We start from the raw sequence: 24890 nt of genomic DNA, 5'->3' as shown, positions 1-24890 counted from the left end.
GTTGAGGTAGGTTCCCTCTATGCCCACTTTCTGTAGAGTTTTTATCATAAATGGGTGTTGAGTTTTGTCAAAAGCTTTTTCTGCATCTATTGAGATGATCTTATGGTTTTTATTCTTCAATTTGTTAATATGGTGTATCACATTGATTGTTTTTTGTATATTGAAGAATCCTTGCATCCCTGGGATGAATCCCACTTGATCATGGTGTATGATCTTTTTAATGTGTTGTTGGATTGTGTTTGCTAGTATTTTGTTGACGATTTTTACGTCTATGTTCATCAGTGATATTGGTCTGTAATTTTCTTTTCGTGTGATATCTTTGTCTGATTTTGGTATCAGGATGATGGTGGCTTCATAGAACGGGTTTGGGAGTGTTCCTCCCTCTGCAATGTTTTGGAAGAGTTTGAGAAGGATAGGTGTTAACTCTTCTCTAAATATCTGATAGAATTCACCTGTGAAGCCATCTCGTCCTGGACTTTTGTTTGTTGGAAGATTTTTTTTAACATCTTTATTGGAGTATAATTGCTTTACAGTGGTGTGTTAGTTTCTGCTTTATAACAAAGTGAATCAGCTGTACATATACATATATCCCCATAACCCTTCCCTTTTGCACCTCCCTATCCCACTCCTCTAGGTGGTCACAAAGCACCGAGCTGATCTCCCTGTGCTATGCAGCTGCTTCCCACTAGCTATCGATTTTACAGTTGATAGTGTATATATGTACATGCCAGTCTCTCACTTTGTCCCAGCTTACCCTTCCCCCTTCCGTTAGAAGATTTTTTTTGTGTGTGTGGTACGCGGGCCTCTCACTGTTGTGGCCTCTCCCGTTGCCGAGCACAGGCTCCGGACGCGCAGGCTCAGCGGCCATGGCTCACGGGCCCAGCTGCTCCGCGGCATGTGGGATCTTCCCAGACCGGGGCACGAACCCATGTCCCCTGCATCAGCAGGCGGACTCTTAACCACTGCGCCACCAGGGAAGCCCCTGGCAGGTAGATTCTTAACCACTGGGCCACCAGAGAAGTCCTGCTTATCTTTTTAAAAATAATAAATGTATTTATTCATTTATTTTTGGCTGAGTTGGGTCTTTGTTGCTGCACGCAGGCTTTCTCTGGTTGTGGTGAGCAGGGGCTACTACTCGTTGCGGTGCATGGGCTTCTCACTGCAGTGGCTTCTCTTGTTGCAGAGCACGGGCTCTAGGCATGCGGGCTTCAGTAGTTGTGGCACGTGGGCTCAGTAGTTGTGGCTTACGGGCTCTAGAGCACAGGCTCAGTAGTTGTGGCGCACAGGCTTAGTTGCGCCGCAGCATGTGTGATCTTCCCGGACCAGGGCTTGAACCTGTGTCCCCTGCATTGGCAGGTGGATTCTTAACCACTGCACCACCAGGGAAGCCCTATCTATTTTATACACAGTAGTTTGTATCTGTTAATTCCCCACCCCGATGTTGCTCCTCCCACCTTCCGTCTCCCTACTGGTAACCACTAGTTTGTTTTCTCTATCGGTGAGTCTGTTTCTGTTTTGCTATACACGTTCGTTTGTATTATTTTTCGGACTCCACATATAAGTGATATCATACAGTATTAGTCTTTCTCTGTCTTAAATATTGATAGCTTTAGAGTCACAAAAAAATAGTACAGAGTTCTCAGTACCCCACCAGTCAGCTTCTCTGATGGTGATATAACTACAGTACATTATCAAAACCGGGAAATCGGCATTAACACAATACACTGGCTGGGCAAGCACATACTAACACCTAAAATGTAGTGATCTCTGATAAGAGCTGGACACTCACTGGCCCTGAGAGCAGGTAGGTCAACAAGAGAACAGAAATGGATGTTTCTGCCTTTGAGACAGAGTAAACTTGTTCCCTAGTAAGCCTTGACAACTGGGTCGTGCAACAGTCAGGTTTTTAGTTTATTATTTTTTATTAAAGTATAGTTGATTTTCAGTGTCGTGTTAGTTTCAGGTGTACAGCAAAGTGATTCAGATGTATATGTATATTATATATATATAATTTTTCATGTTGCTTTATTACAAGATACTGAATACAGTTCTCTGTGCTGTACAGTAGGACCTTATTGTTTATCTATTTTATATAGTCTGTATCTGCTAATCCCAAACTACTAATTTATCCCTCCCCCCTCCCCCCTTTGGTAACTATAAGTTTGTTTTCTATGTCTGTGAGTCTGTTCTGTTTGGTAAATAAGTTGATTTGTATTTTTTTTAGATTCCACATATAAGTGATATCATAATATTTGTCTTTGTCTGACTTACTTCACTTAGTATGATCATCTCTAGGTCCATCCATGTTGCTGCAAATGGCATGATTTCATTCTTTTTTATGGCTGAGTAATATTCCATTGTATATATGCACCACATCTTCTTTATCCATTCATCTGTCGATGGACATTTAGGTTGCTTCCGTGTCTTGGTTATTGTAAATAGGGCTGCTATGAACATTGGGGTGCATGTATCTTTTTGACTTAGAGTTTTTTTCTAGATATATGCCAACGAGTGGGATTGCTGGAAACAGTTAGGTTTTTTTGTTTGTTTGTTTTGTTTTTTTGCAGTATGTGGGTCTCTCACTGTTGCAGCCTCTCCCGTTGCAGAGCACACGCTCCGGATGCACAGGCTCAGCGGCCATGGCTCACGGGCCCAGCCGCTCCGCGGCATGTGGGATCTTCCCAGACCGGGGCATGAACCCGTGTCCCCTGCATCGGCAGGCGGACTCTCAACCACTGCACCACCAGGGAAGCCCAACAGTTAGGTTTTTAATGTGCTTTCTTTTACAGAAAGAGAAAGTAATCAAGGGAAATTGGAAAGTGTCCATTCAATTATTTTCCCAAATGGGAAGAGCATAATCCCATTGCCTAGGAGCTAAGGAGGAAACATTAATGAATTAAAGGAGTTGATTCCTCTCTAAAACTATATCCATTTATCTTTCCTCCCAGCTATTCACTGCTTCCACAAAAGTCATGAGTGGTCAATGTAGATTTTTGACCGCTATGTGACAGAGGAGATAGAGGAGTTTCATATCACACACCCACTGCTGATTTCCCTTCTCTTTTTCCCAGTGCAGTGCACATGTTTCTGGTTTCCTTGATGTCATTCATCTAGGTTCTTTTTTTTAAAATCCCCACCCTAAATTTCTTAACTCATTTTTATGCAGAATAATTCAGATTATCTAGCAATTGACTCCTTAACGTTTACACCCAAGCCCACCACTGTGCTCAGCAAAACAAAGGGTCTTCATTTTAAAAGACTCACCGTTGGACTTCCCTAGTGGCACAGTGGTTAAGAATCCACCTGCCAATGCAGGAGACATGGGTTTGAGACCTGGTCTGGGAAGATCCCACATGCCGCGGAGTAACTAAGCCCGTGCGCCACAACTACTGAGCCTGCACTCTAGAGCCCACGGGCCACAACTACTGAGCCCGTGGGCCACAATTACTGAAGCCCACATGCCTAAAAGCCCATGCCCTGCAACAAGAGAAGCCACCTCAGTGAGAAGCCCGCGAAGAGTAGCCCCTGCTCGCCATAACTAGAGAAAGCCCGCACGCAGCAACGAAGACCCAACACAGCCAAAAAAAAAAAAAAAAAAAGGCTCACCTTTTTTAGAAATATTTGAGAGTGATAAGAAAAAATTCCCAAGAAATATCTATATCTATATCTCCTAAACTGTTATCTTATTTTGTCATAAACCTATAAAACTTAAAGTGTTTCATGCCAATGAATGCTTCCCCACACACGGTTATAAGTTGCTTCCACAACATGATTTAATTTTTTATTTTGGTTCTTTTATTAGTTTATACATTATCATATCTTCTTGGAACATTGAAATTTTATTTTTATGTTCCATAACATGATTTAAATTGCTGAATCGTCCTCCACTCTATAAAAGTGAAAACTTGTAACTAACCAACCTCCTACTCCTGTACATTTATATTACTTCCAACTCATTTGCTACTACAATCATAATAAAAATTAACAACTTGTAATTCTTTTGGACAGCCTTAATTATTCCTTAGGGTAGACTACTGGGATTTAAATTCTCAGGTGGAAGGTTATAAATGTTGGGGGGCAGGGATGAGCTTCATAACCCCGTTGCCCTTAGTAACTAGTATTGATTTATCATTCTAAAAACTGATGATGTATCATTTTTCCAAATTCTATTTAACATTAGATTTTAGCATTAAAAACTGTCAAATTAATAATGCAAAATGACATTTTATTTACTTTTCCGGGTTTGATTTCTTGGAATAGCAAATGTCTTTCTTTTCTTTTTCTTTTTTTTTGTGGGCTTTTTCCTGTGCAACGCAGTTAATGAGAGAGGCATGTCAAAATACAAAATATGATTATAGGCTTAGCTTTAATACTGTCAGCAATTCTTTTATAGATTTTGTGTCTATATTATTGGATTTTGTATCTATGAGGTGCCTACAGAGTTGGGGTTATTACATATTTTTCTTGACCTATTTTATCATTAGGAAACGTTCCCCTTCATATCTGAATACTATTTCTTGCCTTAAAATCTACTTTATGTGATGTTAATATAGCCATACCACCTTTGTTTTGATGGTGTTTGCATAGTGTATCTTTTTGTATATTTTTGCTTTCAAGGCACCTCTGTATATACCAATACTTAAAGTGTTTCTCTTGAAAAAAAAAAACCCGGCATTTATTTAGGTCTTTTTTTAAACATCCATTAGATCTTTTCATTGAATTTCAGGGCCAATTGATGTTCTACGTAATTACTTATTTATAGGATGAAAGTTTATAATCTTCTAATCTTTCTATTTGCCCATCTGTTTTATGTTTCCTCATTTCCAATTTCTTTGTTTTAAAAATTATTTTTTACTGTTATTTTAAATATTAAATTATTTTAAATTTTAAAAAAAAATTTTAATTTTTTTTAGCTTCACCAATAATATGCATTTTAAATCTTCAACTTTCTTTACCTCTACATTACTTTTTTTTTTTTCAGGGGGTTGCGTGTCTCTTTATTTTATTTTATTTTTAACGTTTCTATCTACATTACTTTTTGTGCAATTCTTTTCGAGATTACCCTATTGATCACAACAACATACGCTTGACTTACTAATGGCTGTCACATTTTCCCACTTAAAACTTGACACGAGTGTAACTTAAGACTAAATTTTAATTAATTAATTAATTATTGGCTGCATTGGGTCTTCGTTGCTGTGCGCAGGCTTTCTCTAGTTGTGGCAAGCAGGGGGTACTCTTCGTTGCAGTGAGCGGGCTTCTTATTGCAGTGGCTTCTCTTGTTGCGGGGCATGGGCTCTAGGCGCACGGGCTTCAGTAGTTGTGGCACGGGGGCTCAGTAGTTGTGGCCCGTGGGCTCTAGAGCACAGGCTCAGTCGTTGTGGCGCACAGGCTCAGTCGCTCCGCGGCATGTGGGATCTTCCCAGACCAGGGCTCGAACACGTGTCCCTGCCTTGGCAGGCGGATTCCTAACCGCTGCGCCACCAGGGCAGCCCTGGATTTGTTTTTAAATGCATGAGCCATGGTCTTGCTCCTTCTCTGCACATGGACCTCAAATCACAGTCATTCAATGTTCACTAACATTGACCCCTTCACTCTCTTCTAAGGTCCAGCATCTTTCCTATTGGCCAGGAAATTCTCTACTTCTCTGTATCAACGTTTTCCATCTCCCCAACAGCATCCCGGCTTTCAGCATTCCTGGCTTATCTAGGTGCGTTAGAATTTGAGGTCTGAATTTGACTGTGTTCAGACATAGATTTTGCACCAAGAGTGGTTTAGGTAGAAAGAGAAAATAAGAGGATTGGTGGCATTTTTGTGGAAACGAGAAAGGCCCTGGAGCCTTGGGAGGTGACAGCAGCACAGGGGAACCTTCGTGGGACATGGTGGAGGAGCTGAGAGCAGAGCAGGAGCCAGAGTCCAGCGTGGGGAAGTGAGAGCTCCCACACGTATGAGCCCTGAGACGGCCCCTCAGGGACCAGGAGGTGAGGACGCAGGTGCCTGTGTCTCAGGGACGATTCTTTGCAGGGCTGTGTGTTGGCCAAGGAGACATAAGAAGAGATGGTGAGTGTTTCTTCATAAACCCTCCTTGACCCTTCACCCCACCAAAGGTCCCACTTTCCCCTCTCCCTTCTTTAAATGGGCTTCCTGAGAGCAGGTGAGTGGATCACATCCAGTCCTGAGATCTGTTTCCTTCCAGGCACTTCTGAAGCCCTCCCTCAGTGCCTGGCCCAGCTCGGTGGTACCTGCCCAGAGGAACGTGACCCTGCGATGCTGGACTCCCACCAAGGATGTAAACTTTGCTCTCAGAAAGGGAGGAGATATCTTGTAGTTCTTGCAATCACCTGGCTCTACAGAGGGCCTGGCTGAACTTCAGCTGACTCATCTAAAACCCAGTCATGCTGGAGAGTACACCGTGAATGCTACAGAAAAGGCCACCCCCCACATAGGTTCATAGCTCAGTGGTGTCCTGCTTCTACTGGTGACAGGTGAGGAGGGGGTGCCTCAGAATGACAAATGGTCTCCCTAGGGACAGGGAATGAGGGAGGAACCAGAGGAAGGAGGGGAGGGGAGTTCCTCTCCAGTGGTTGGGGAGGGGGAGATGGAGAAAGACAGGGCCAGAATTGAGACCTTGGTTTCATCCAGGGCTTGTAGGAGGCAAAATCTTCCTGGAATCAGAGAAGAAAGCGGGTGAGATCAGGTATCTGTCATTCCCACACCCCATGAGAACCCCCTGCCAGGAGAACAGGGGGAGTGGGGGACCCAAGGCTTCTCCCTGTGGCCTCAAATCCCTCCCTTCTCTTACAGGAGATTTACCTAAACAGGAGCCCCGAAGTCCGGAAACACACAAGTAAATCCTGTGATGGTGTCTTTATTTAAGCCTATAAGTGCCTGTAGTTATGTCTCCACTGCAGAGGAACTCAAAATGGAGGCCCTTTTTGAAAGCGTCCACTTGCCCAACTGAGCCCTGCTCACCACTCTCCCCTTTAAGCCTTCCAGATGACCAGATCAAACTCTCCTTTATACTCCCTGCCACCTCCATCCTCTGGTTTTTGCAATTTCTGCCTAACCTAGATCGGTACAGGTTTCAAAGGCTGATTGCAACCCCACATCTTCCAGGAAGTTCTTTCTGACTCTGGCCCTTCCGTGACCTCCAACAGCACTATAATTCGTAATTTTTCTTCATTACATTGTACTTCGCAAATTCACCTTTCTGCTTAACCTAATGTGAGGACGAGAGCTGGGGCATGAACTCCTCTGCTTCCCACCAATCCTAGCAAGGTGTTCAGTACACAGTAGGCCCTCTTTAAATCATACGGACCCGGATTTGATGCATATCAAGCGCGGCTAATTCCCAAAGGAGTTGCACAGTGGGTGGGCCAGGCCCTGAGGACTACAAGTCCCAGTGACCCGTGCGCGTCTGGCCCTGGTTACCGGGAGCTGGGGGTGGGGGGGGAGGGACACGGAGCTGGGTTTTTCCATTGAGCAGAGCTCCCACCAGAAAAATACTGGAGGATTTAATAGGGATGGTCGGCGGAAGGGTGGGGGTGGCTCTAACGGGCAGTATGACATTCATCTGGATGGACAGTGCACTTTTGCTCTCTCTGGGCAGCGAATGCAGGATGCACCATCTACCGCGGTCTAGGAGAGGTCACCAACCCACCCTCACCGTTCCCTACGCGCCCACCCAACACCCGCAGCCTCACGCCCTCAGCTTCGCGCTTGCTCTCCAGGGCGCGCCAGGCCAGGCGGCCTTGGAGCATGCGCTGTGCGCCCCTCCGCCGCCTGGTCCGAGCGCGCGCAACGCGTGCGCCTTCGGTAACCTGTGAACACCGTCTGCTCACCAGCCTCCCGCGTGTGCACGCCCGCGGCCGCAGCTGATCCGCTGTATGTTCTAGAAGAAGCCTAAGAGTGGGATTCCTGGGGAGTAGGAGCCTCACGCCTCTCGCATCATGGTGAGGAAGAACAGTATCCCCGACGGGTGAGTATCCGCCGCGAGCTCCCTGGTGACAACCGGAGTCGCTAGATGAGCGGCCGTTCCCGGGGAGGCGGGGAGATGCTCTCGAGCCCCGCCGTCGGAAGTGGCCGCGCGCGCCCTCGAGGTGCACCCCGTCGCCTCTGTCGGGCCTGGGCGCGGAGGGGCGAGCAGGTGGCATTGGGGAGGCGGCGGGGGGCCCAGCAGGTGGGGCTGGCGGCGCCCCTCACGGCGCTGGGGGTGGGGGAGGGCCAGGAGACCTGCCTGCCCTCTCCCGCTGCCTCAGGCTTGCCCGGAGGAGAGGGGGTTCTTTGATTTCAGGTGCTTTGGGTGTGGCATCCCAAAGAGCTCCCTAAATATGCAAGGGATTCTTTTTCTCTCGAGAGTTCATTGTTACTGTAGACAATTTGATACTTTTAAAAGTCTTAAAATAGGACGTGCTAGGCGTGCTCACTCTGTCATGTCAATTTTTTTAATTGAATAAATTTCGCATGTAATATTGTGTAAATTTAAGGTGTACAGCTGTTCCTTTGATACATCATATATGTTGTAACAATATCACATTACATCATTATACGATAGCGTTACTGTTTATGTTCGTTTTACTGTGCATTAGGTCTCTGGCTTATTTACTACTCCTTACAAATATGTACCCTTAAACACCATCAACCTTAGCCCCCAGCCCCTGGTAACACAGCTTTACTCTCTCTTTTCTACAGGTTTGACTTTTTTAGATTCCACTTGTAAGTGAGTGATTTCATAGAGTACTTACTTTGTCTGTCTGACTTACCTCACTTAGCTTAATGAGTTCATGGTCCACCCATGTCGTTGCAAATGGCAGTATGTCCTCCTTTCTCATGGCTGCATAATATTCCATTGTGTATATATACCACATCTTTTTACCCATTCATCTGTTGTTGATCAATTTGGGTTGTTTCCATTATGTTGGCTATTGTGACTAGTGCTGTGATAAACATGGGAGTGCAGATATCTCCTCAAAATCCTGTTTTTGTTTCCTTTGGGTATGTACCCAGGAGTGGAATTGCTGGATCATATGGTAGGTCTATTTTTGATTTGGGAGGAAACCTCCATATTGTTTTCCATAGTGGTTGGACCAATTTAGATCCCCTCCAACACTGTATAGGGTTCCCTTTTCACCACATCCTCACCAGCACCTGTTGTCTCCTGTCTTCTTGATGATAGCACTTGTAACAGGTGTGAGGTGACAGTTCATTGTGGTTTGAAATTGCATTTCCCTAATAGTGATGTTGAGCATCTTTTCATGTGCCCGTTGGCCATTCGGATGTCCTCTTCGGAAAAATGTATTTCTGTGGTATCCATTGTCATTTCTCTTCTTTCGTTTCTGATTTTATTTACGAGCCCTCTCTCTTTTTTTTCTTAGTGAGTCTGGCTAAAGGTTTGTCAGTTTTGTGTATCTTTTTAAAGAACCAGCTTTGGGCTTCCCTAGTGGCGCAGTGGTTGAGAGTCCGCCTGCCGATGCAGGGGACACAGGTTCGTGCCCCGGTCTGGGCAGATCCCACATGCTGCGGAGCGGCTGGGCCTGTGAGCTATGGCCGCTGAGCCTGCGCATCCGGAGGCTGTGCTCCGCAATGGGAGAGGCCACAACAGTGAGAGGCCCGCGTACCGCAAAAAAAAAAAAAAAGAACCAGCTCTTAGTTTCATTGATCTTTTCTATTGTCTTTTTAGTTTCTATTTAATTTCTTTCTGTTCTTATCTTTATTATTTCCTTCCTTCTACTGACTTTGGGCTTTGTTCGTTCTTTTTTTTAATTACTTTAAGTGTAAAGTTAGATTGTTTTTTGAGATTTTTCTTGTTTCTTGAGGTAATCCTGTATTGCTATAAATTTCACTTTTAGAAGTTTAGCTTTTGCTGCATCTCATAGATTTTTGTATCTTATATTTTCATTTTCATTTATCTTCAGGTATTTTAAAATTTCTCCTTTGGTTTCTTTACTGACCCAATAGTTGTTCAGTAGCATGTTGTTCAGTCTCCATATGTTTGTGATTTTTCCAGCTTTCTTCTTTAGTTGATTCCTGGCTGCATACCACTGTGGTCAGAAAAGATGCTTGATATGATTTCAGTCTTCTTAAATTTATTGAGACTTGTTTTGTGTCCCAACCTATGGTCTATGCTTGAGAATGTTCCATGTTCACTTGAGGAGAATGTGTATTCTGCTGCATTTGAATGGAATGTTCTGTACAGATCTGTCAAATTCATTTGTTCTAATATTTTGTTTAAGGCTATAGTTTCCTTGTTGACTTTCTGTCTGGATGATCTATCCATTGATGTAAGTGGGGTGTTAATGTCCCCTACTATTAATGTGTTGCTGTCATTTACTCCCTTTAGGTCTGTTAATAATTGCTTTATTAAAAAAAATAATTGGGACTTCCTTGGTGGCACAGTAGTTAAGCATCCGCCTGCCAATGCAGGGGACATGAGTTCGAACCCTGGTCCGGGAAGATCCCACATGCCGCGGAGCAACTAAGCCCCGTGCGCCACAACTACCAAGCTTGCACTCTAGAGTCCGCAAGCCACAACTATTGAGCTCACGTGCCACAACTACTGAGCCTGTGCACCTAGAGCCTGTGCTCCGCAACAAGAGAAGCCACTGCAATGAGAAGCCCGTGCACCGCAACGAAGAGTAGCCCCTGATCGCCGCAAGTAGAGAAAGCCCACGTGCAGCAACAAAGACCCAACACAGCCAAAAATAAATAAAAGTAAATAAATAAATTTATTTAAAAAAAATAATTGCTTTATATATTTTGGTCCTCCTATGTTAGGTGCATTTGTGTTGGTAACTGTTATGTGTTCTTGATGAATTGTTCCCTTTGTGATTATATAATGTCCATTATTGTCTCTTGTTACCTTTTTTGGCTTGAAGTCTATTTTGTCTGATACGAGTATGGCTACACCCACTTTCTTCTGGCTGACATTTGCTTGGAGTATCATCTTTCATCCCTTACTTTGAGCCAGCATTTGTTTTTAGAAGCCCAGAGATGAGTCTCTTGGAGAAAGCATATCGTTGGGCCTTGGGTTTTTGTTTAACACATCCAGCCACTCTGTGTCTTTTGATTGGTGAATTCAGTTCATTTACATTTAGGGTAATTATTGATAGAGGAGAACTTAGTCCTGCCACTTTATCTTTTGTTTCCTGGTTGCTCTGTAGCTCTGTTGTTTATTTTTGTGTGGGTTTCTATCTGCTATTTTAGTTTAGTGCTTTTCTATGATATTTTTCTTAGTTTCCTCTTTTTTTATATTTCGTGTCTCTGCTCTAGGTTTGTGTGCTGTGGTTCCCATGAGATCTGTATGAAACATCCCATAGATGAAATAGTCCTTTTCCTGCTGATACCATCTTATCTTCATTTGCCTATGTGGGTTCTATCCTTTTTCTCTTCCCTTTTCTGTTTTTGTTGTCTCAAATTATCCCTTTTTATGTTGTGAGCTTGTTGCCAAATTGAAGTGGCTATAGTTATTTGTACTACTTTTTCCTTTTTAACCTTTATGCTGTAATTAAGTGTTTAAAAACCTATTGTGATATAGAGTTGCAATTTTCTGATATATCCATCTGTTTATCACCTTCCTCAACATTTTGTGTACTTTTGCCTTTTTGTTTCAGGTAGAAGAGCTCCTTTCAGCATTTTTTGTAAGGAAGGTCTGGTGTTGAACTCTGTCAGCTTTTTTCTGTCTGGGAAAGGCTTATTTCTTTTCTTTTCTTTTTTTTTTTTTTTTTGCGGTACGCGGTCCTCTCAGTGTTGTGGCCTCTCCCGTTGCGGAGCACAGGCTTCAGACGCGCAGGCTCAGCGGCCATGGCTCACGGGCCCAGCCGCTCCGCGGCATGTGGGATCTTCCCGGACCGGGGCACGAACCCGTGTGCCCTGCATCGGCAGGCGGACTCTCAACCACTGCGCCACCAGGGAAGCCCTCTCTCTTTTTTTGACAGGAAGAATAGCTTTATTGCTTTGCCGAGCAAAGGGGGCCACAGTGGGCTAATGCCCTCAAAACTCTGTGTCCCCCTTTATTTCTAATTCATATTGGAAAGATAACTCTGCTGGATAGAGTATCCTTGGGCACATTTGACACATTATTTATTTATTTATTTATTTTATTTTATTTTACTTTTGCGGTATGCGGGCCTCTCACTGCTGTGGCCTCTCCCGTTGTGGAGCACAGGCTCCGGACGCGCAGGTTCAGCGGCCATGGCTCACGGGCCCAGCTGCTCCGCAGCATGTGGGATCTTCCCAGACCGGGGCATGAACCCGTGTCCCCTGCATTGGCAGGAGGACTCTCAACCACTGCGCCACCAGGGAAGCCCTGACACATTTTTTAATCTTTCAGTATTTTGAGACTGTCATTCCACTGTCTCCTGGCCTGTAGCTTCTGCTACAGATAGCCTAGTTCCTTTGTAGATTACCATCCTTATTCCCTGACTGCCTCTAAAATTCTTTGTCATTGACTTTTGACAGTTTTAATATAATGGAGAAGGTCTTTTTTTTAAAAATTTTTGGCTGCATTGGGTCTTCGTTGCTGCATGCAGGCTTTTCTCCAGTTGCGGCGAGCCGGGGCTACTCTTCGTTGAGGTGCTTGGGCTGCTCGTTGTGGTGGCTTCTCTTGTTGTGGAGCACAGGCTCTAGGTGCACGGGCTTCAGTAGTTGTGGCACGTGGGCTCAGTAGTTGTGGCTCTTGGGCTCTAGAGCACAGGCTCAGTAGTTGTGGTGCATGGCCTTAGTTGCTCCGTGGCATGTGGGATCTTCCCAGACCAGGGCTCGAACCCCTGTCCCCTGCACTGGCAGGCAGATTCTTAACCACTGCACCACCAGGGAAGCCCCCTTGGAGAAGGTCTTTTTGTGTTGAGTTAATAAGGTGTTCTCTTAGCTTCAAGGACATACAGTTCCTTCCCCAAATCTGGGAAGTTCTCGGCTATTATTTCTTTAAATAAACTCTCTGCTCCCTTCTCCCTCTCTTCTTCTGGGATACCCATTATCCTAATGTTGCCCTTCATAATGAAGTCAGATAGCTCTTGTAGAATTTCCTCATTTTTTAAGATCTTAGTTCTTTCTCCTCTTCTACCTGTATCATTTCTAGATTTTTTTTTTTTTTTTTTTTTTGCGGTACGCGGGCCTCTCACTGTTGTGGCCTCTCCCGCCACGGAGCACAGGCTCCGGACGTGCAGGCTCAGCAGCCATGGCTCACGGGCCCAGCTGCTCCGCGGCTTGTGGGATCTTCCCGGACCGGGGCACGAACCCGTGTCCCCTGCATCGGCAGGCGGACTCTCAACCACTGCGCCACCAGGGAAGCCCTCTAGATTTCTTTGATCTTGCTAATTCTGTCTTCCATATGGTCTGATCAATTTCTAGTGCTTTCTAATGCATTTTTCATCTCATTTATTGAGTTTTTCAGCTCCAGAATTTGTTTGGTTCTTTTTTAGTGTTTTAATCTCTTTGAAAAAGTATTCCTTCTGTTCATTATTTTTATTTTTATTTTTTTGCCAGCACTTAGTACTCAGTCGTTTTTCTTTTATTGTTATTGGAGTATAGATGATTTACAATGTTGTGTTAGTTTCATGTGTACAACAAAGCAATGGAGTTATACATATACATGTATCTATTCTTCAGATTCTTTTCCCATATAGGTCATTACAGAATATTGAGTAGAGTTCCCTGTGCTATACAGTAGGTCCTTGTTGATTACCTGTTTTATATACAGTAGTATGTATATGTTAATCCCAAACTCCTAATTTATCCCTCCCCCCTTACCCCTTTGGTAACCATGAGTTTATTTTCTAAGTCTGTGAGTCTGTTTCTGTTTTGTAAATAAGTTCATTTGCATCATTTTTTTAGATTCCACATATAAGTGATATCACATGATATGTGTCTTTCTCTGTCTGACTCACTTCACTTGGTAGGGCAATCTCTAAGTCCATCCATTGTTCATTAATTTTATTCCTGAGCTCATTGAACTGCCTTTCTGAGTTTTCTTGTAGCTTGTTAAGTTTCTTCATGGCAGCTATTTTGAATTCTCTATCCGTTAGATCACAACATTCCATGACTTTAAGTTTGTTTCTGGAGAATTGTCATTTTCTTTTTGTGATACTGTTTTTCTGTGGTTTTTCATGGCGCTTGATGAGTTGGTCCTCTGCTGGTGCATTTGAAGTAGCAAACAGCTTTCTTTTTTAGATAAATCCTTTTTTTTTTTTTTTTTTACTTGATTCTAACGATTCAACAGGTTCGTAATTAGTGGACTTTCTTTTTTCGGTAGGTGGCGCTATAGCGCAAGATTTTTGTTTGTCTTACTTGAGCTGCCTCTGGCTATATTTGAGAATCGCCCCCCAACAGCCTTTGCCAGAGGTGTTGCCTGGTGCCCTTGTTGTCACTGCTTGTGCCTATGTGGTCACTGGTGCCTTGCTGCTGCTGATGTCACTGCTGTCACTGGCATCACACCCTGGGATGTTGGGATAGCAGGTGCCTCTGCTGTGTCCAGGGTCACCTGGATTGTGGGCACCACCTCCACTGGTTTCGCCTAGTTTCACCTCTTCTACATCTTCCATTCCCCCCACCTTTAGATATACAGATGTGTGAAACTCTCCAGCATCCTGGTGTGTTAAGCAGAGGAACCCTTATTGAGTTACGGATGTTTTACTGGTTGAGGTTGAAGGGGAGAGACAAAGGGAGCATCTCACACCACCATGATGCTGACGTCACCTCCAAGGCTTTGTTTACTTTGATTCTAACAGTTCAAGAGATTGATATTTGGGAGCCTTTCTTTCATTTTCCAGAAGGTGGCACTGTAGCACAAGGTTTTGGTTTCTCTTAGCAGAGCTGACCTGCTGCTAAGGTTGGGAGCGTGTGCATTAAAAAAAAGTTGGCAGAGAAAAAAAGGTGGGGGGATGGCAGCAGAGTGGGGTAGGAGTATGCTTAGCACTTGAGCCTTTGGGGGTTCCCACAGCCCAGTAAGGGGAATCCTCAAGTGGGGATCCACTTTAATTTTTTAAAACAATCCAATGGAAAAGGGAAAACATACATTCCTCCCCTGTCCCATGTACAGCTGCATTTGTATGTGTCTTTGTCAGCTCAGGTTGCTCTAAAAGAATACCATAGACAGGGTGGCTTAACCAACAAATATTTATTTCTCACAGTTAAAAACTCCAGTGCACAGAATTGACAAATCCAGCCCCAAGGATTTCTTTTTACAGTCTTTTTTTTAAAAAAAATAAATTTATTTATTTATTTTTGGCTACGTTGGGTCTTCATTGCTGCAGGCAGGCTTTTCTCTAGGTGCGGCGAGCGGGCTTCTCATTGCGGTGGCTTCTCTTGTTGCGGAGCACGGGCTCTAGGCGCACAGACTTAAGTAGTTGCGGCTCATGGGCTCAGTAGTTGTGACTCGCAGGCTCTAGAGTGCAGGCTCGGTAGTTGTGGTGCATGGGCTTAGTTGCTGTGTGGCATGTGGGATCTTCCTGGACCAGGACTCGAACCCGTGTCCCCTGTATTGGCAGGCGGATTCTTATCCACTGTGTCACTGGAGAAGTCCCTATTGAAGTCTAGTTGGTTTACAATGTTATGCCAATCTCTGCTGTGCAGGAAAGTGACTCAGTTATATACCTATATACATTTTTTTAATATTCTTTTCCATTATGGCTTATCACAGGTTGTGGAATATAGTTCCCTAGAAATGTTCTAATCTCATTATTTTACATGTAGCTGTCCAGTTTTCCCAGCACCACTTATTGAAGAAACTGTCTTTTCTCCATTGTATATGGCCTCCTTTGTCATAAATTAATTGACCATAAATGTGCAGGTTTATTTCTGGGCTCTCTATTCTGTTACATTAATCTATGTGGCTGTTTTTGTGCTGGTACCATGCTCTTTTGATTACTGTAGCTTTGTCATATAGTCCGAAGTCTGCAAGGGTTTGTTCTTTTTTCTCCAGCTTTGTTCTTTTCTCCTCCAGCTTAGTTCTTTTTTCTCAAGCTTGCTTTACAAATTTGGACTCTTTTGTGCTTCCATATGAATTTTAGGAGTGTTTGTTCTAGATCCTGAGAAATGTCATGGGTATTTTGATAGGGATTGCATTAAATCTGTAGATTGCTTTGGGTAGTGTGGCCATTTTGACTATTAATACTTCTAATCCAAGAGCATGTGATATCTTTCCATCCTTTCGAAGCATCTTCAGTTTCCTTCATCAGCGTTTTATAGTTTTCAGAGTATAGGTCTTTCACCTCTTTGGCTAATTCATTGTTTCTTTCACCTCTTTGGTGAATTCATTTATTAGTTCTAATAGTTTTTGTGTGGAGTCTTTAGGGTTTTCTATATAGAGTATCACGTCATCTGCCTAATGTCAACTTCTTGGATTTTTTATTGTTACGGGTGAATAATGGATCATTAAGTATCTGAACTATTTTTTCCAGCTTCCTGTGAATCTATAATGATTTCTAATACATGTTAAAAGGGGGATATAATTGAAGAGAAAAAATGCAATCTAAAATAGACATGGGGGGACTTCCCTGGTGGCTCAGTGGTTAAGAATCCGCCTGCCAAGGCAGGGGACATGGGTTCGAGCCCTGCTCCAGGAAGATCCCACATGCCGTGGAGTAACTAAGCCCGTGCGCCACAACTACTGAGCCTGCGCTCTAGAGCCCGCGAGCCACAACTACTGAGCCCGTGCGCCTACAGCCCGTGCTCCACAACAAGAGAAGCCACCGCAGTGAGAAGCCTGTGCACGGCAACGAAGAGTAGCCCCTGCTCACTGCAACTAGAGAAAGCCTGCGCACAGCAACAAAGACCCAATGCAGCCAAAAGTAAATAAAATAAATAAATTTATATCAAAAAAAAGCAAAGGAGTAAAAAGTTAAGAAAGCAAAGATGTTAAAAAGAGGAGATAGTGCAAGTGATGTAGAAATGAGAGTCAGGGGATGACTAGTCAATCACATAAATTAAAAAAAAAAAAGTCCTCAAATCATGCAAAACCTTACCCGCCACCCAAATCTCAAGGTGATCACTGGGTTGTGAGGCCAAGAAGGGGGCTCTTGTCTGGTAGTACACACAGCACAATGCCCCTGGATGTTGAATGGTCCTGCCATTTTGCCCCAGAACCCACCCATTTCTCCCCACCACCCATCTTTATCCATCTTATTCTTCTATACTATCCTGTGATGTCATCTCTAGATTTCATGGTCGGGGAGAGGACAAGAGACACTAGACTTCACTCCTGATCTTCTTTGTCACCCAAGTGTGTCACCCATGGTGTGTCCTGAGTGTGTCAACACTGTAGAAAGTATAGTACCCCTCCCCTCCCCTGGTGCCTGGCTTCTAGAGACATCAGTGATGACAAAAACCACTTGGTTGGGGAGGAAGCACTTAGGGTTTGATGACACCTATTATTCCTGATGCTCTTGAAATCATAAGATATCTAGAGCCACTCCTGGGCACACACCCAGAGAAAACCAGAATTCCAAAAGACGCATCACCCCAGTGTTCACTGCAGCACTATTTACAATAGCCAGGACATGGAAGCAACCTAAGTGTCCATCAACAGCTGAATGGATAAAGAAGATGTGGTACATATATGCAATGGAATATTACTCAGACATAAGAAGGAATGAAATCATGCCATTTGCAGAGACATGGATGGACCTAGAGACTGTCATACAGAGTGAAGTAAGTCAGAAAGAGAAAAACAAATATATTGACACATATAGGTGGAATCTAGAAAAATGGTACACATGAACCTATTTGCAAAGTAAAAATAGAGACACAGACCTAGAGAACAAACGTATGGACACCAAGGGGAGAAGGGGGTGATGGGATGAATTGGGAGATTGGGATTCACATGTATACGCTACTATGTATAAAATAGATAACTAATGAGAAACTACTGTAGAGCACAGGGAACTCCACTCAATGCTCTGTGGTGACCTAAATGGGAAGGAAATCCAAAAAGGAGGGGATATGTACACATGCAGCTGATTCACTTTGCTGAACAGCAGAAACTAACAACATTATAAAGCAACTCTTCTCCAATTAAAAAAAAAAAGATATCTGGAGTCTAGAAATTAAGCCCCTTGAGGGCAGGGACTACATCCTCAGTGTTTAGAAAGTGCCTAGATTTTGGCAAATGTTCAGTAAATACGTGTTGACTGACTGAGTTGAAGCCGTATGTGAAGAGAGTCGTTTGCAAAGATTATTGAAGCTCCAGGAATCACAGTGATTCCCCCAATTCCTTGCCATGTGTTGCAGTCTCCTTCCAAGACCATAACTACCCACATCAACTGAAGAGTGGGGAAAAGAGGTGGGGAGACCCTCACCCTGTGAAAGGACATCTAGCTGCTGTAAACATAGTCTTCTGCCCTGAGATATTTCTTTCTGCTCTCATAGAATGGTCTAAATGTATCTCTGACATTACAACTGGCCAGGAGTAATCTCCTTGGTGCCCCAAAGTAAATCTCAAAAATCTAAAATTGAAATTCCTATTTACAATAGCCAGGACATGGAGGCAACCTAAACTTCCATCAACAGAGGAATGGATAAAGAAGGTGTGGTACATACATACAATGGAATATTACTCAGCCATAAAAGGAACAAAACTGGGTTATTTGTAGAGACGTGGATGGACCTAGAGAGTGTCATACAGAGAAAGAGAAAAACAAATATCATATATTAACACATGTATATGGAATCTAGAAAAATGGTATAGATGACTTTATTTGCAAAGCAGACATAGAGACACAGACATAGAGAACAAATGTATGGATACCAAGGGGGAAAGGCGTGGGGTGGGAGGAACTGGGAGACTGGGATTGACACGTATACACTATTGAAGCCAGAAGTAGGATTGACACATACAAGCCCAGAAGCAGAGTTGCTGGATCCTATGGTGGTTCTAGTTTTAATTTTTTGAGGAACCTCCATACTGTTTCTGATAACAGTTGCCCCGGTTTACATGCCCACCAGCGGTGCATGAGGGTTCCCTTTTCTGCACCTCCACCAACACTATATCTCTCATCTTTGTTTTCTTTTCCTTTTTTTTTTTTTTTTTTTTGCCACACTGCTTGGCTTGAGGGATCTTAGTTCCCCAACCAGGGATGGAACCCATGACCCACGCCCCCTGCAGTGGAAGCTCGGAGCCCTAACCACTGGACCACCAGGGGATTCCCCTCTCTTGTCTTTTTGATGCCCCCCCACCTCACCCCCCCTCCCAATTCTAACAGGCGTTGAGAAGTTGCAACAGAGACCCTGTGGCCCACTGAGCCTCCCTGACTTTCTGGCCCTTTACATAAAAAGATTGCCAACACCTACGAGGATCACTGGATTCACTGTTCACTTATCTTCTTGAGCTTTTCCCAACCCCTACACCTTTCATTCACACTCCACAGTTTTCTACCCCAAACTAAGACCTTTTAAATTTCCTAGTATGGCTCAGTGGAAAATCAGGGTCTTGGGAACTGCACAGACCAGAATTTGAATTCCGCTTCTCCACTGAGTAGCTGAGTGCGCTTGGCACATCACGTCAGCTGTCCATCTCAGGCTCCTCAAATGCAGAACAAGGACAAGTACTGCTTCTGCAGGATTTTTCTAAGAGATGGAAAATGACTTTAGGTTCGTACAGTGACATGAGATTCAAAACCTTGAATCTGTGTGAGAAAGTCATTCTCTTCTCAGTTCTCTGTCTTGATCACATAGAAGAAGAGCACAGCTGGGTGCTAGTGTCCAATCCATACCTTTTAAAAAAATTTTTTTAAATTGAAGTATAGTTGATTTACAATGTTGTGTTACTTTCAGGTATATAGCAAAGTGATTCAGTTATACATACATACATATATATATATATACACACACACACATTTTTTCATATTCTTTTCCATTATAGTTTTAAAAATTTTTTTATTGGAGTATAGTTGATTTACAATGTTGTGTTAGTTTCAGGTGTACAGCAAAGTGAATCAGTTATACATATACATGTATCCACTCTTTTTTAGATTCTTTTCCCATATAGGTCATTACAGAGTATTGAGTAGAGTTCCCTGTGTTATACAACAGGTTCTTATTAATTATTCTTTTCCATTATAAGTTATTACAAGATACTGAATATAGTTCCCTGTGCTATACAGTATGACCTTGTTGTTTATTTTATATATAATAGTGTTATGTTGGGACTTCCCTGGCAGTCCAGTGGATAAGGCTCCATGCTCCCAATGCTGAGGGCCCGGGTTTGATCCCTGGCCAGGGAATTAGATCCCACATGCGTGCCGCAACTAAGAGTTCACATGCCACAACTAAGGAGCCCAAGTGCCTCAACTAAGGAGCCAGCGAGCCATGTTAAGGAGCCCTGGAGCTGCAACTAAGAAGCCCACCTGTGGGACTTCCCTGGTGGCGCAGTGGTTAAGAGTCTGTGCTCCCAATGCAGGGGACACAGGTTCGATCCCTGGTCTGGGAATATTCCACATGCCGCGGAGCAGATAAGCCTGTGCACCACAACTACTGAGCCTATGTGCCACAACTACTGAAGCCCATGTGCCTAGAGCCCGTGCTCCGCAACAAGAGAAGGCACTGCCGTGAGAAGCCCATGCACTGCACCAAAGAGTAGCCCCCGCGTTGCAGTGCATGGGCTTCTCATTGCGTTGGCTTCTTTTGTTGTGGAGCATGGGCTCTAGGGCACGCAGGCTTCAGTAGTTGTGGCGCACAGGCTTAGTTGCTCTGTGGCATGTGGGATCTTCCTAGACCAGGGCTCGAACCCGTGTCCCCTGCATTGGCAGACGGATTCTCAACCACTGCACCACCAGGGAAGCCCCTGACTAGTGTTTTATTGCTTCCTTCTTTACCATAAGTTGACAACCATAGATCTCCTGATAATGGAGAAAAGACAGGGAATGATTTGGGGACCTCAAACTAAAACCCCAAAAGTGTCTGGGAAAATGATCCCAGATCCAGTTTTGCACCTTTATGTTCAGAAATGGACCAAGCTATGGTTGCCTTCGAGGGTGGAGGGACGTGGACCAGAATTGTGCTTATGCCTGATATGCTATAATTATAATAGTAGTTATTAAAGTAATAGGTAAATTTTATTGAGTGATTTTTCTTGTGAACTTATCCTTTTTTTTTCCTCCAGTGGAAGAGCTTTTAGTTTTTAAATTCATCTTTTTAATCCCAAAATATTTTAGTACACAGATGTCTTTATTAGATGAGAATCTTTTTAAAAAAATATATAACCAGCACAGCAGTATCACACTAGGAAAACCAACAGTACTTCCTTGATACTATCTGATATTCAGATAGTATTCAAATTTCCCCAATGATCTCAGAAATCTCCAGTTTTTTTTAAAAAAAAATCAGGATCCAAATCTTTAAACTACAAGTCTACAAACTGCATTTGATAGATATGCTAATTTAAATAAAAAGAAATTCTCAATCTTTCATTAAAATGAGAAACCAAGCAAATCACAGGTTTTTATTGTTTTTTCCATCCTTCTTTTGGAAGAAGAGCAAAAATAGTCCTGAGGCTCTGTTGTCTTGATAGGTCTTGTCTTACCATTTAGGAACATAGAAAAATCAACAAGGCAACAAATTATCAAGGAGGAAAACCAATTATAATTACAGGTGTTTCTTGGAAAGTTATTTTCAAAAGATGTGGCAGTAATTTTTTTAAATCTTGAGATTCTTATGAGACCCTTTTGTTCAAATACCACTTCTTGTGTGTGAACTTATTTCAACAGAGAAGAGAACAATTCGGTAAGAGTTATGAATACTCATGTAATTCTCCACATTCCACCAGAAAACGAGATTGATGTTCTTGGGAATGCTTTCAACTCGGCACTTTATCTAACCAGATTCCTTAAATCAGTTTTATGACTCAGAAAGATCTTCATCCTTTGTTTAGGGGTTTTTATGAAGGTTCCATTACATAGACATGATTGATTAAACTATTGGCCATTGGTGATTAACTCAATCTCCAGCCCCTCTCCCCTCTCTGGAAGTTGGGGGTGGTGATGAAAGTTCCACGCTTCTAATCAAGACTTGGTCTTTCTGATGACCAGCCCCTAGAGACCCGCCGAGAGTGGCCTCATTAGAACACAAGGCACTCCCACCACCCTCACTCAGGAAATTATGAGGGTTGTAGGAGCTCTGTGCCAGCAGCCAGGAGCAAAGGCCAAATACCTTTTTAGTCTAGTATAAGAGTCAACTCTAGACTACAGCTAAGCATTTTTATATTCTGCAGCTCCAATCTGAGGGGCACTGGGCAGAAAGACATCTCATCAGAACCCAGGAAGCGATGAGAAACTGTCTCATGAAAGCCTCCAGGGAAGATAAAAAGGTGAGTAGGAGGGAGTTCCCGGTGGCCTAGTGATTAGGATTCTGGGCTTTCACTGCTGTGGCCTGTGTTCAATCCGTGGTTGGGGAGCTGAGCCACACGGTGCAGCCAAAAAAAAAAAAAGAAGTGAGTGGGAGATGGGAGATAGCAGCTGCTCACAAGCCTCTCATTTTCTCATGTTCCAGGAGGATCATAAGCTTTTTTTTTTTTTTTTAAGCTTTCTGCCAAGACTCAGATTGGCTACAGTTCAAGCCTCTGACTAAATGAATATGTGAAAAGTTTCCAGGATGCCATAGAAGAACCACCCCCTTACCATGGCATGAACGTTCCATACTTCTTTAGATATAAGCAATGGATACAAGATCTCCAGACGCAAGCTGCCATGAGGCTGTCTGTGTCTCCCCCGAATTCTTATGTTGAAGCCCTAGCTCTAGATGTGCTGGTATTATGGGGCCTTTAGGAGGTAATTAGGATGAGGTCATGAGGGTGGAGCCCCCATGATGGGATTAGTGCCCTTGTAATGAGAGAGGTGAGATCTCTCTCTCCCTCCCTCTCTCTCTCTCTCTCTTTCTCTCTCTTCCTCTCCCCCTCTCTGCAGCTCTCTGCAAGCCAGGGGAGGGCTGTCACCAAAACCATTCTTTGCACTCTGGTCTCAGACTTCACAGCCTCCAGACTGTGAGTAATAAGTTTCTGTTGTTCAAGCCACCCAGTCTAGGGTATTTTGTTATAAAAGTCCTAATTGACTGAAACAGGTGCACAAAAAGACGGTAACATTGGGAATTCCCTAGCGGTCCAGTGCTTAGGACTCGGGGATTTCACTGCCATGGTCCGGGTTCAATCCCTAGCCACGCAGCAAGGCAAAAAAAAAAAAAGACGGTAACGTTGATTGGCTCTTAGAGGTGCCTGGAGCCAGGCGGGGCAGGTAGCCCATAGTGGAGACAGCCGGCAGGGGTCGCTGTTCCTTCTCTCGCTCAGGTACCCAGACTGATGGAGAGGCCAGAATCTCTTCTCAAGCATTGCTGGTCACTGTGTCAGGTGGAACAGAGAGCTGGGAACAGAGTGACGCTCGCCACTGCCATCCACGACTCATCGTCCAGGACAGACAACAAAGCCCGCGAATGCCGTCGTATTGGCCCCCTAATGAGGTCAGGGATTTTGGCGCCGAGCAAGGAAAAATATATGACCACAAGGTGGCAGTAGCACACAAGGAATTTTCTTTGGAGGCTGTTTGGACAGGTTTGCACGTGAGAAGGGTCCTCGCTGCTTGAAACCTGCCAAAGGCAAAGGGCTGGGGGCTGCTACCCAGAAGGGGAGGTGGGCTAGGGAACAAGAGGGCTATTGAAGAGGAGGCTTCTGGGTCTAGGCGCTGTTGTTCCCCTGCAGAGGCAGGGAGCCTCGGGTCAGAGAGCTCCAGCCCACAGCAGCAGTTTGGGGTCTTGTGGTGGTGCAGGGTTTACCTATGGCTAGCAGACGCTGGCTGCAATTTCTTGGGGTATGCAAAGCAGGCAGGCTCTAACTAGTTAAAAATCTGCTTCTTGGGTCTATATTTTAAACAACTGCATGTGTAAAACTTTGAGTTTGGCGCCAATGGGCTTTTGAGCTAACGGATCTCAGCCTGCTGTGAAGAAGTACACGCATACACAGAGGCCTTCTCTGGCTCATTTATATACTAGTGTCCCAAATGGGGATCATTTGGAGATCCTTGATGTTCGGTCAAAAGGCAGGCCACCCCAAAATGTGCTTCAATGGCATGTTGATGGTTTTGAATTAAAGTTACTACCCAAGCCCAAACTTTGCATTAAATTCCTTACTAATTAAGCATCCACATCTAAGTTTTTTGTCCTGTCAAACCCTCACAAATTTATTGTGTAAAAAAATATAAAAGCTGCCTGCTTTTGTTCACTCTCTGAGCATCATTTTATTTTAATTTTTAAAATTTATTTATTTGGCTACACCGGGTCTTAGTCGCAGCACGCGGGATCTTCGTTGTGGCATGCATGTGGGATCTAGTTCCCTGACCAGGGATCGAACCCGGGCTCCCTGCATTGGGATCGAGGGGTCTTAACCACTGGACCACCAGGGAAGTCCTTGGGTTGTTTTTTGTTTTTTGTTTTTAAGTATAGTTGATTTACAGTGTTGTGTTAGTTTCAGGTATACAGCAAAGTGATTCAGTTATACATATACATATATCCATTCTTTTTCCGATTCTTTTCCCATATATGTTATTACAGAATATTGAGTAGAGTTCCCTGTGCTGTGCGGTAGGTCCTGGTTGGTTACCTGTCTTACTGTTAGTCTGTCTTGTGTCAATGTTATTACTAGTCCAGCCACAAGAACTCAAGGGGTAGAGGGGGAAATTTCCCCCTCCCCAACACTGGCAAACAACAGAAGTGACTACCATGTTGTCTTTCTAAGAAAGGGGCATGCTGATTGTTTTAAATTGAAGTATGGTTGATTTATCATGTCTTGTTAATTTCTTCCGTACAGCAAAGTGACTCAGTTATACATATAGATACATTCTTTGTCATATTCTTTTCCATTATGCTTTATCATAGGGTATTGAATATAGTTCCCTGTGCTACACAGTAGAACCCTGTTG

General features: G+C 43.7%; 1 long non-coding RNA gene across 5 annotated transcripts; it reads left to right on the top strand.

The window, feature by feature from the left end:
- Positions 1-6331: 6331 nt before the first annotated feature.
- On the top strand, positions 6332-24109 carry LOC137214921 (uncharacterized). 5 transcript variants are annotated; one of them, XR_010939074.1, is made up of 8 exons: positions 6332-6485; positions 6643-6697; positions 6805-6847; positions 7845-7978; positions 22199-22294; positions 22509-22754; positions 22890-22966; positions 23267-24109. It is a non-coding gene; the product is annotated as an uncharacterized lncRNA (long non-coding RNA). The 5 variants fall into 5 exon arrangements; XR_010939075.1 differs by having other exon boundaries at positions 7610-7978; XR_010939077.1 differs by lacking the exon at positions 6643-6697 and having other exon boundaries at positions 22634-22754.
- The last annotated feature ends 781 nt before the right edge of the window (positions 24110-24890 follow it).

Source organism: Pseudorca crassidens, chromosome 20 (genome assembly GCF_039906515.1).
Source record: "Pseudorca crassidens isolate mPseCra1 chromosome 20, mPseCra1.hap1, whole genome shotgun sequence".
Taxonomy (NCBI): Eukaryota; Metazoa; Chordata; class Mammalia; order Artiodactyla; family Delphinidae; genus Pseudorca; species Pseudorca crassidens.
The sequence above is the reverse complement of the archived record's forward strand: the minus strand, read 5'-3'. Positions and strand labels throughout refer to the sequence as shown.